The 12,499-nt window shown below is 43.3% G+C and overlaps 1 long non-coding RNA gene across 1 annotated transcript; it reads right to left on the bottom strand.

The window, feature by feature from the left end:
* Positions 1-10,907: 10,907 nt before the first annotated feature.
* On the bottom strand, positions 10,908-12,199 carry LOC124286218. Its single transcript, XR_006900984.1, has 2 exons — positions 11,984-12,199; positions 10,908-11,120 (listed from the first exon to the last, which is right to left on the bottom strand). It is a non-coding gene; the product is annotated as an uncharacterized LOC124286218 (long non-coding RNA).
* Positions 12,200-12,499: the final 300 nt, after the last annotated feature.

Genomic DNA, 12,499 nt, shown 5'->3' with positions numbered 1-12,499 from the left:
TCTACTCCCATTTGTGAGAACTCCCAGTTGTGAGACTCCCAGTTATGAGACAGTGGAGTAGGTAATTAACAACGAAAACACACGATACTCCCCTGTCTGATAGAATGGATTCACCCTAGCTAATTACTGATTTGCTATTTAACTGAATATTGTGGAGGTAACTTAATGAAACTTTATAAGAAAAATTGATTAACATACTCAGGTAAATGTCTTTAATAATTAAACACTTTGTGTAGATAACTTCATGATTAAAGCGGAATTAATTTACCTACTCAGATTTACTCCGTCTCCGAAACTACAAGCTATAGTTTAAGAAATAACAATTAACAGTCGAAATGCCCCTTATGCCAAACCCTTTCTACCCGACACAATAAATTTATGGAATGCCCTACCAAATTCCAAAGAGTCATGCAGTCTATAGAATTTTAAAACCTAATTACAAAAACCGAAAACAAGATTTAAATTGATCTTCTAAATGGCATTGTGTAATCATACTCAGAGAATAGAGAAACCCAATTTCACCTATCCTCACCTCTTCTAAAAAAATAAAATATTCAATGAACTATTTCTTCTTTGTAAATATAATTTTTGATAATCTATTTCATTAATCAACTCATCAATGGACTATGCCTCCTGTGGGTACTGGGCTGGGCTGATCCCACTTTCATTGTAGGGATGTGGAAACACCACCTATGTGCACTGAACCATTAATTAATGTGTCTATATTCTATTCTGTTTAGGTAGAATGTAGTGGCTTGTGTCTCACAGGCCAGATGTTATATTAAGGGTCTTATGGTACAACATGTTAAACACAAATTATAACACTTTCTTCTCGGTAACCATTTGTAAACGCAGTTTGTAGTCATGTAATTAAATATATATACCACACTCCACTGTTGCTTACAAAGCTGTGATATTTTATTTACTACTATCTGTTTTAGATATAATATAGTGCCTTGTGTCTCATAGGCCATATGGCCGGATGTTATATTTTATTGAATGTTTTTAAGTTTATGTATGTTTTATATATAACATGTGACACAAAAATAAAAATATTTTCTTCTTCTTCTTCTTCTCACAACTGGGAGTTCTCACAAATGGACACCAGGCAGGTCTACCCGCACGAAACGACTTTAGAAGACACTTCTGTTGCAGCAAATCTGTTAAAGATGAAGTACACTTTCTCGCCGAGTGCGACTTTTATTCAGATATCAGATATAATTTATGGCAGGATATCTTCCGTATTAATCCCGTGTTTTCAGAAATGTCTCCAAAAGCTCAATCTATACTCGTATTACGTAATGAAAGATTTGTGAAGCCTCTTCCCTCAATAATAATACAAATGCATATTAGACGAAAACACGCGCTTTAGTCCTGGAAAATAATTATCAGTATGTATACTAATATTTTAACGTTCTAATCTTATATTAAAAAGTTGCACATTTTTATCTGGATTTAACTAATTATCGTGTCTTATAAGCGGTAAGGCCCTCTGGTCTACATCTTTTATTGTGAATTTTATGCGATTGTAACATGTCAGTTGTATACCACGGGACGAGTTAATAAACTATTTTCTCTTCTTCTTCTTCTTCTTCTTCTTCTTCTTCTTCTTCTTCTTCTTCTTCTTCTTCTTCTTCTTCTTCTTCTTCTTCTTCTTCTTCTTCTTTCTGTGTGGCAGTGTCCACCACTGGGCAGGATTCGCACACCTTTTTTACAAACACGTGTCGTATCACTTTTGACATTGGTTTATGAACACGTGTTGTACCAGGTTGACTCCGCACAAATAAAAGCAGAAAAATGTATCATATTGAATCTACACTAATTACAGAATAGAAAATGTACCAGGTTGAATCCACGCTAATGAGAGCAGAGAAAAAGCACCAGGTTGAATTGCGTTTAGTGAAGTCTGTTTGTTTGTTAGAGAGAATGGTGATGTCTAACAAACAAACAGACTTCACTACACGCAAGCTCACCGAAGCCATCCACATCAAACGCCAAAAGCCCACCATCAACCGAGACCAAGGGTACTTCATTCCATCCGCTTATGATGCACTCATCCACCAAGCCCAATCTACTGTATAAACTCTGTTGTATAAACATCTCATTATTATTTGTACATCATTGGCTTCCACGCCTGTCCTTTGTTTCTGGCTTCATCAGCTTTCTGCCTAGCCAATTATGTTAATTATGTTGTTTTCTTTGTTACATTGTTACAACCAGTATATATATACTTCCCCCTTCTTCATGTTCCATTATGCTTGACAACGGTACAAGAAACTGTATCGAAACGTCGCACTCACGAATAAGGAGAAGTTGTTATCCATAAAGTTTGTTCTATATTGTACTTCCCAACTTCCAAAATGCCACTCAAAGAAGTTAACACGTGTTGTAGGTTGAAACCCTGCAGTCGACTCTATTACATAAGCAAACTGACATACCAGAGAAAGTGCATAGTTGGTGCTTTGGGATATTTTCCAAAACGTAGCGTAAATATTTTGAAAAGTGTTTTGATTGTGGCTTACAACTCATAGACATTGTGTACGTGTTCCCAAAACACTTTTCAAACTACCCACGTTGTTAGGAGAATACCACCACAAGCCAGGTGTATACCTTCTTTCGTACGTCAATCTATATTGACATCGGGGTTGAACTCCGTCACAAACCCCAGTGTAAGTTACACCGAGCCATGCCTCCCCTCACTCCCCAACCCTCCCCACTATTAAATTGCCCTCATTAGCATCTCAGCGATCCTCAAAGTCCCGCTAATTACAGACAGCACGGGCATTAATATTTGACCAAGTCCGAAGTTTACGGTTGATGAAACTCAGACCCACTCTAGGCATGTTTGTCGCGCTCTCTCGCATGTTTACGTAAACACTAATGACGTGTTATCCTCTTACATCGTCGCGATCATATTCCAGCTTACAGACGTTAGCCTTACCTAATTACATTAGTGTTCAGGAGATAAGCGTCGTTCTGGTATTGTGATTACACGCCTTTAGGGGCTTTACGACGTTGTCATGACGACGTGATCACGTCACAGTTTTGTAATTACGATCGCTTGTCAATGATTTTTAACTGCTGAAATGGGCAAATTAAACTTTTTAAGTGTCTGTGAAATTCGTCTCAACTTTTTAATGTCTACCCAGCTTCATGTTTACTGCCCAAATAACAAAATTCACAGTGTAAATAGAATATGCAATATACATTATAAACGACAATGTGAAAATATAAGTGTGGAATATTACTTTACCGTTTTAAGAGGTTTGATAAATTCTAAATCGTAAGATTTTGATGTTTAACCAACGATCAGTTGTGCTTCGCAAGTTTAGACTATGTAGGGTAACATTCCTTTAAAACTGATTAAGATTCGATTTTAATGTGGTATTTAAATATATAATGAAATTCATTTTAAGTTCATTTGGAACCATATAACGAAACGAAAACACTCGATTCCCGTGGGAGGGTACCCGTGAAGGTACGGGTTAGACTACTGATCTCCAGTAACCGATGCTTATCGTAAGAAGCGACACACGGGATCGGGTGGTCAGACTCGCTGACTTGGTTGACACATGTTATCGTGTCCCGATTGCGTAGATCGATGCTCATGCTGTTGATCACTGGATTGTCTGGTCTCGACTCGATTATTTACAGACCGCCGCCATGTAGCTGGAATATTGTTGAGTGCGGCGTAAAACTAAACTCACTCGTTCACTCCCGTGGGAGAGATAGCCAACTTTCTGTTTCTATTGGCAGTACATATATATGCAGCATACGAGGTGTTTCCATAGGAACGTGAATTTGTTCGAATATACCTCTGTTCACCCACAAGGAAACGGATTACCCGAGATGGTAGTGTTACTGTTAACCTCGAGCGATTGACAAGGAAAGTTTGGCTGCGTTCCTCTCAGGGAGCTGAGAAGGAAAACTACAAATTGAACTGTGACCGTTGGACCAGTGTTTTTATGTTGGCGCTCCGGGCATACACTTTGTGTACGAAGGCTAGCGCAACATGAGTATCAGATATATTGGTGATATCTTCCTCGTTTGTCTACGTTGCGTATGTGGTGGTGTGTGGTCCTGTGCATAGAGCTCAGGTCACAGAGCATAGAGCCCGGTCACAGAACATAGAGCTCAGGTCACAGAACACAGAGCGCGGACAGTCCTTGGTGACCGTGTTTGATAGCTTGACTCCTGAGAGTTTCCAGGACCTCGGTCCTGCCCCACAAGAGCATGTGATATATGTGGTATCACCTTAGGCAAGTGAGTTTGTTCAAAATTGACTCTGTTCACCCAGCACAAAATGGGTACCCGGTGGGATAGTCATGTGACTGTTAACCTTATGGCATTTTATTACGGGGCGGGAGACAGGGCAAGCTAGTAGATAATAGGGCAAGCTAGTAGAGGACAGGATAAGCTAGTAGAGGACAGGACAAGCTAGTAGATGACAGGACAAGTAAGTAGAGGACAGGGCAAGCTAGTAGAGGACAGGACAAGCAAGTAGAGGACAGGGCAAGCTAGTAGATAACAGAGTAAGCTAGTAGACGACAGGGCAAGCTAGTAAAGGACAGGACAAGCTAGTAGAGGACAGGGCAGCTAGTAGAGGACAGGGTAAGCCAGTAGTGGACAGGGTAAGCTAGTAGAGGACAGGATAAGCTAGTAGAGGACAGGATAAGCTAGTAGAGGACAGGACAAGCTAGTAGAGGACAGGGCAAGCTAGTAGATAACAGAGTAAGCTAGTAGACGACAGGGCAAGCTAGTAAAGGACAGGACAAGCTAGTAGAGGACAGGGTAAGCTAGTAGTGGACAGGGTAAGCTAGTAGACGACAGGGTAAGCTAGTAGGGGACAGGATAAGCTAGTAGAGGACAGGATAAGCTAGTATAGGCTAGGGCAAGCTAGTAGATAATAGGGTAAGCTAGTAGACGACAGGGCAAACTAGTAGAAGCCAGGGCAAGCAAGTAGAGGACAGGGCAAGCTAGTAGAGGACAGGGCAAGCTAGTAGAGGACAGGGTAAGCTAGTAGTGGACAGGGTAAGCTAGTAGAGGACAGGATAAGCTAGTAGTGGACAGGGTAAGCTAGTAGAGGACAGGATAAGCTAGTAGAGCACAGGATAAGCTAGTAGAGGACAGGACAAGCAAGTAGAGGACAGGGCAAGCTAGTAGATAACAGAGTAAGCTAGTAGACCACAGGGCAAGCTAGTAAAGGACAGGACAAGCTAGTAAAGGACAGGACAAGCTAGTAGAGGACAGGGTAAGCTAGTAGTGGACTGGGTAAGCTAGTAGAGGACAGGATAAGCTAGTAGAGGACAGGATAAGCTAGTATAGGCTTGGGCAAGCTAGTAGATAATAGGGTAAGCTAGTAGACGACAGGGCAAACTAGTAGAGGCCAGGGCAAGCAAGTAGATGACAGGGCTAGCTAGTAGATAACGGGTAAGCTAGTAGACGACAGGGCAAGCTAGTAAAGGACAGGACAAGCTAGTAGAGGATAGGGTAAGCTAGTAGAGGGCAGGCAAAGCTAGTAGTGGACAGAGCAAGCTTGGAGAGGACAGGGCAAGCTAGTAGAGGACAGGGTAAGCTAGTAGTGGACAGGGTAAGCTAGTAGAGGACAGGGCAACCTAGTAGAGGACAGGGCAAGCTTGTAGAGGACAGGGTAAGCTAGTAGATGACAGGGCAAGCTAGTAGAGGACAGGGCTAGCTAGTAGAGGACAAGGCAAGCTAGTAGATAACAGCGCAAGCTAGTAGATAACAGGGCAAGCTAATAGAGGACAGGGAATGGTATTAGAGGACAGGGCAAGCTAGTAGATAACAGGGCAAGATAGTAGAGGACAGGACAAGCTAGTAGATAACAGCGCAAGCTAGTAGATAACAGGGCAAGATAGTAGATAACAAGGCAAGCTAATAGAGGACAGGGAATGGTATTAGAGGACAGGGCAAGCTAGTAGATAACAGGGCAAGATAGTAGATAGCAGGGCAAGCTAGTAGAGGACAGGGCAAGCTAGTAGAGGACAGGGCAGACCTGTGTAGAACATCACATGCAAGCGCTCAATATCGCGTGTCTTGAACTATGACATCTTTAAACTAGCATGTCCCGTGCTTTCCTGAACTCGCACGCCTTGGCCTGTACCAAAGTGATACGTATCGTTCGGTTCTGAGCTAGCATGTCCTCTCCCATCCTGAACCAACAAGTTCTTAACCAAAACGTCCTCTCCTGTTCTCAACCAACATGTCCTGTCCTGTTCTCAACCAACATGTCCTCTCCTGTCCTGAACCAACGTGTCCTGAACCAATATGTCCTCTCCTGTCCTGAACCAACATGTCCTCTCCTGTTCTGAACCAACATGTCCTCTCCTGTCCTGAACCAATATCTCCTCTCCTGTCCTGAACCAATATGTCCTGAACCAACATGTCCTCTCCTGTCCTGAACCAACATGTCCTCTCCTGTCCTGAACCAATATCTCCTCTCCTGTCCTGAACCAATATGTCCTGAACCAACATGTCCTCTCCTGTCCTGAACCAACATGTCCTGAACCAACATGTCCTCTCCTGTCCTGAACCAATATGTCCTCTCCTGTCCTGAACCAACATGTCCTCTCCTGTCCTGAACCAACATGTCCTCTCCTGTCCTGAACAAACATGTCCTCTCCTGTCCTGACACAACATGTCCTCTCCTGTCCTGAACCAACATGTCCTCTCCTGTCCTGAGCCAATATGTCATCTCCTGTCCTGACACAAAATGTCCTCTCCTGTCCTGAACCAACATGTCCTCTCCTGTCCTGAGCCAACATGTCCTCTCCTGTCCTGACACAACATGTCCTCTCCTGTCCTGAACCAACATGTCCTATCCTATCCTGAGCCAATATGTCCTCTCCTGTCCTGAACCAACATGTCCTCTCCTGTCCTGAACCAACATGTCCTCTCCCGTCCTGAACCAACATGTCCTCTCCTGTCCTGACACAACATGTCCTCTCCTGTCCTTAACCACCATGTCCTCTCCTGTCCTGAACCAACATGTCCTCTCCTATCCTGAGCCAATATGTCCTCTCCTGTCCTAACACAACATGTCCTCTCCTGTCCTGAACCAACATGTCCTCTCCTATCCTGAGCCAATATGTCCTCTCCTGTCCTGAACCAACATGTCCTCTCCTGTCCTGAACCAACATGTCCTCTCCTCTCCTGTCCTGAACCAACATGTCCTCTCCTGTCCTGAACCAACATGTCCTCTCCTGTCCTGAACCAACATGTCATCTCCTGTCCTGACACAACATGTCCTCTCCTGTCCTGAACCAACATGTCCTCTCCTGTCCTGAGCCAATATGTCATCTCCTGTCCGGACACAAAATGTCCTCTCCTGTCCTGAACCAACATGTCCTCTCCTGTCCTGAACCAACATGTCCTCTCCTGTCCTGACACAACATGTCCTCTCCTGTCCTGAACCAACATGTCCTCTCCTATCCTGAGCCAATATGTCCTCTCCTGTCCTGAACCAACATGTCCTCTCCTGTCCTGAACCAACATGTCCTCTCCCGTCCTGAACCAACATGTCCTCTCCTGTCCTAACACAACATGTCCTCTCCTGTCCTGAACCAACATGTCCTCTCCTGTCCTGAACCAACATGTCCTCTCCTATCCTGAGCCAATATGTCCTGAACCAACATGTCCTCTCCTGTCCTGAACCAACATGTCCTGAACCAACATGTCCTCTCCTGTCCTGACACAACATGTCCTCTCCTATCCTGAACCAACATGTCCTGAACCAACATGTCCTCTCCTATCCTAAACCAACATGTCCCCTCCTGTCCTGAACCAACATGTCCCCTCCTGTCCTGAACCAACATGCCCTCTCCTATCCTGAACCAATATGTCCTGAACCAACATGTCCTCTCCTATCCTGAACCAATATGTCCTGAACCAACATGTCCTCCCCTGTCCCACCCTCTCTTGTACTGAACACACGTCCTCCCATGTCCTGTCCATATCTTGCATGTCATGTCCTCTCCATCCTATCGAATTTCCTGAACTGTCATATTCTTTCTGAACTAGCATACCCTGTCGGGTCACGGTCTGTCATGTCATGTCCACACTATCATGTCATCTAGGTACACTTTGACCACATTTACAGCGGCAGTACTAAGCTGATCTGGACCAATACGACCTCACATATAATTAGAGTCCGGCATGACACACTCTTCAGTCTAAACATAACGAAATGCTTTCATCACTACAATAGTGTCACTACCGCGTAGTTCCAGCTGATTTAAAACGAAAGTCGATTACCTGCTAGCTATGTTAATATTTACAATGTTCTACACGATCAAATTCCGTTTTATTTACGCTCCATAATTTACATACTGCTTTATCGCTTACATCATTGCTTGTTCGTTTGCCGACCCCCTACATCATGGAAAATGTGAAAACTGTCGATCCCAGGTCAAACTTTGTTTGATTAGAAGATTATACTTTCAATAAGTCAAACATCTTAATTAAACATTAAACTTGCCCTGTCAAATTTGCCTCGTGAGTCTATTATTGGTGTTTTTACCTTGGCGGGGAGATCAAAGGTGAACGGAGACAGCTCTGACACCGATATTGTTTATGTCGTAATCTCCTTATCAAAGATGCGTAGATAGCGGGGAAATTGTACTGACTTTGAATAAGGACCGCTCGTCTCTGCTATTCTGCCTGACACCAAGTTATACGTGTCTGGTTTCTGTTTTTATCATTTATTTTGATGAATTGAGATGCTTGACCTTAAATAATATAGGGAGAGAGTTAGTCAGTTTTACGGCGATTTAGCAATATTCCAGCAATATCACAACGGGGGACACCGGAAATTCGCTTCACACGTTGTACTCATTTGGGTATCGAAGCCGGGTCTTTGGCGTGACGAACGAAAGCTTTAACCACTAGGCTACCCCACCGCCCAAATATTTGATATAAATAATTACATGAAAATGGGATATATTTTACAGTCATACATTTAGCCCCTTATTGTGTTTCGTTATTTATGGGTTATTGTATGTGGGTCAATGTGACGTAATTCCGATGAACATGGGTTTTCAGGCCTGATTTTGTCCTGATAATGATTCTGGATTTGAAAGAATTTGAAACCTTGCGCATGGATAATGTTTTAGCGGCCTTTCGTCTCATTTCAGTGAAATAGTGAGTTTGGTGAACGCAGCTTTTTACAATATTCCTGTTAACGAACTTGTGTCCCGTGTTATATGGAAGGAAATCCCGAAGTGATGCACCATTTTAGTGGTTGGTTTGTCGTTTAACGCCGCACTCAGCAATATTCCAGCTATATTGCAGCCATCTATAAATAATCGAGTGTGGACCAGACAATCCAGTGATCAACATCATGAGCATCGTTTTACGCAATTGGGATACGATGACATGTGTCAATCAAGTCAGCGAGCCTGACCACCTGATCCCGCTGTTTTAGTGAAACCTTCGAGGATGGGCATGGAGCTGGAAACTGTAAAGCATAATAGTTATTATAGGTTCCTGGTGTGCCCAAGGGACATAACTCTGTAGAGGTGAGGTGAGGTGAGGTGAAATTGGGTTTTACGTCGTGCTGGAGAATATTTCGCTCATATGACGACGTGCATGTGTGTGTATGTGTATGTGCGGCTGCTTGTACTAGCCCAGACTGAAGCTGGTTTTATAGTGCTAGCCCACTGAGATACCATGCCGCAGTGAAACATGAATACCCCACTCAGACACATTATACTGACTCCGAGCCGACCAGTCCTTGTTGTACCCATTAATGCCGAGCGCCAGACAGGGACCAACAAGTACCATATTTTAACGTCTTTTGGTATGACGCAGTCGGGGATCGAACCCGCGACCATCCGCTCTCCGGGCGGACGCTCTAACCACTACACCACGCACGGAGGCGATCTAGAGTGATTGTTGCAATCACAAACTGATATATTCAAAGAACAATTGAAGGAAATAAACAACAAAGCAACAATTGTATGTTGTGCAATATTTGTGTTTTTTATTGGGTAAAACTGATGCTCAAATGTTCATTATTCGTTTTTCATTATGTATTTTTAACGTTTCGTTTAAAACTTCCTTTACCCTCACATCCCATATACAACAACATGCCGACCCGTGAGGATCCGGGCTGGAATTGGTCAGCATCTGGTGCTTATCGTAAGAGGCGACAAACGGGGTCGCAGACTTGGCTGACACATGTCATCGTGCCCTTATTGCGTAGATTTATGTTCATGATGTTGATCACTGGATTGTCTGAATGCGGCGTTAAACAACAAGCAAACGTTCGACTTGTGACAACCACTGCATGAAGATAGGTCACATCAACAAGACAGAATCTCGCATGAGAGGCATGTAAACCTGGGCAGGCTTTTCACTTCAGTCAAGCTGGACTTCCAGTTTCGAGTTGCCTCCTTTTATATTTGCTTCTCCGGGGTCGCAGACACCTGGTTCAGTGAATGTCTATATGTGGGAACAAACGCTTTCGGAACTAAATAAACTACACGGCCAGTGATAAAGAAATTAAATATCTGACAAAATTGGCATTGGAGCGTTTTTGTCCTCTAATGGGTTATAGGACAATGATATAATAAAGGGAATGACCATTGTCTTGGTGCACTATGGGGCCATGTATGTGTTAACCTTCTAGTTCGTGCATACCTGCGCGCTGTCAAATGCTCAAATGGGAGATAACCCTTTGGGGCCATGTATGAGCGTAAAACATACTGCGAATCCATAATTCGGCCAAAAATAATGTTACCTTTTTGTTTGTTTGTCTAACATCGCGAACACCAATTTTACTGCTAAAGTAGGGCGGCATAAAAATCATCGAGTCTGAATCAGACAATCCAGTGATTGACATCATGAGCATAGATCTACGTTGGTGACATTGTACGAATGTGTTAATCTCATGATTATATCTTTATTCATATTCTGTTTCGAGTTGACGTCTGTGTGTGATTATTTACAAACACTCTAATGGCACAAGGTAAAAGAAAATTGTCAGTGTCCCTTCCAGGGATCAGCTGATGACAGCAATGTCTGATCCGCTGTTGTTGATTTCAGCACACGTGCACAAAGCTCGCGAATTTCGTGCCACTACCGCACTGGCTCCACAGCATCTGCAACAGATCAAAGTCAGCGGTGAAATATATCTCAGTGCGTGAACATTAACGAGCTATACTTATAAAAGGTGATTGTGAAGGTGGTTGTCCGGATTAAGACTTTTTCTGGATTAACGAGGGGGCTGAGTAACATCACTGCGTGAACATTAACGACACCCCCTTATTCCGAGCTATACAATCAAAGATAGTTGTCCGGATTAAGGTTGTTTCTGGATTAAGGAGGGTGCTAAGTAATTTCAGCGCGTAAACATTAAGGAAACCCCTTAATCCGAGCTAAACCATTCAGTGGTGAATTGTCCGTAAACGAGGGTGCTAGGTAATGGGCCTTTGATGATGACCAGTTGTACCCATCCGGTTTGGATTAAGGGGACAGACTAATGGGTTTCAAAGTGATAACATCTAGATATGTAGGAAGCCGGAAAGGATTCAAGGTAGCGTCCAAGTTTATTACTCCCGCTCTATAGTGCATTTGGCTCAAAAGCGGACCGATGAATTGCAATCTAACTCGAAAACTAATAAACATATAATACTCAATGAAACGCGGATCATAATCAAAATATCAGACTAACTCTGTGATTTGTTTGCAGAATTTATGTCTTAAAATTAAAAAAGTTGTTTAACAAACTATCACTAAAATATTGACACAGTTCACTATTTTTTACGAGGGAGGAGTGCAGAGAAAGGGACAGCCAGGTGTGCGAGAAAGGATGGAGACGGCACAGCACAGGTTAATGAATCATTAACTTTGTCGGCACTTGTGCACGTGCTTCTCTAACACCTGGCTGTCTAGTCTAGATTCACAAAAGTGTCCAGTATCTGCAGTGTCCGTCTAAGGGGGTAACACTGTACATGGTTCTTACCTCCAACTTCTGAGTCGCCGAAGGAATCTGTCTCACGTTTGATATCGAGGTCTTCCATTTCTACGTCGGAGTCGTCATCTTTTTCGATGACGTCACTGATGACGTCATCTCTGTCAACGCCGTTGTGGATGTTGTTCCGCACGATGCGGTTCCTCGGGATATTCATGATGAAGGCGTTTTGGTCAAAAATCATCCTCTTCACAATCTGTTATACCTCTGAAATAAAGTAATTGAAATTAATTGATTATCATGTGAAACTCGTTGGTAAAGATCCGGGTTAGAGATCCTCTTCACGCATTGATTATCAGCAGCGTCCGTGTGTCACATCGCAGGCATGTACCGTGTTACCGAGTGAGTGAGTGAGTTAGGTTTTACGCCGCTTTTTGCAATAGTCCAGCAATATCACATCGGGAGACACCTGAAATGGTATTCACACATTGTGCCCACGTGGGGAATCGAACCCGGTGTCTTCGGCGTGACGAGCGAACGCTCTAACCACTAGGCTATCCCACCGCT

The sequence above is a fragment of the Haliotis rubra genome, unplaced genomic scaffold (assembly GCF_003918875.1).
Source record: "Haliotis rubra isolate DU_JTF1 unplaced genomic scaffold, ASM391887v1 Scf379, whole genome shotgun sequence".
NCBI classification, from domain to species: Eukaryota; Metazoa; Mollusca; class Gastropoda; order Lepetellida; family Haliotidae; genus Haliotis; species Haliotis rubra.
Note: the sequence above shows the minus strand (reverse complement) of the source record. Positions and strands in the feature narration are given on the sequence as shown.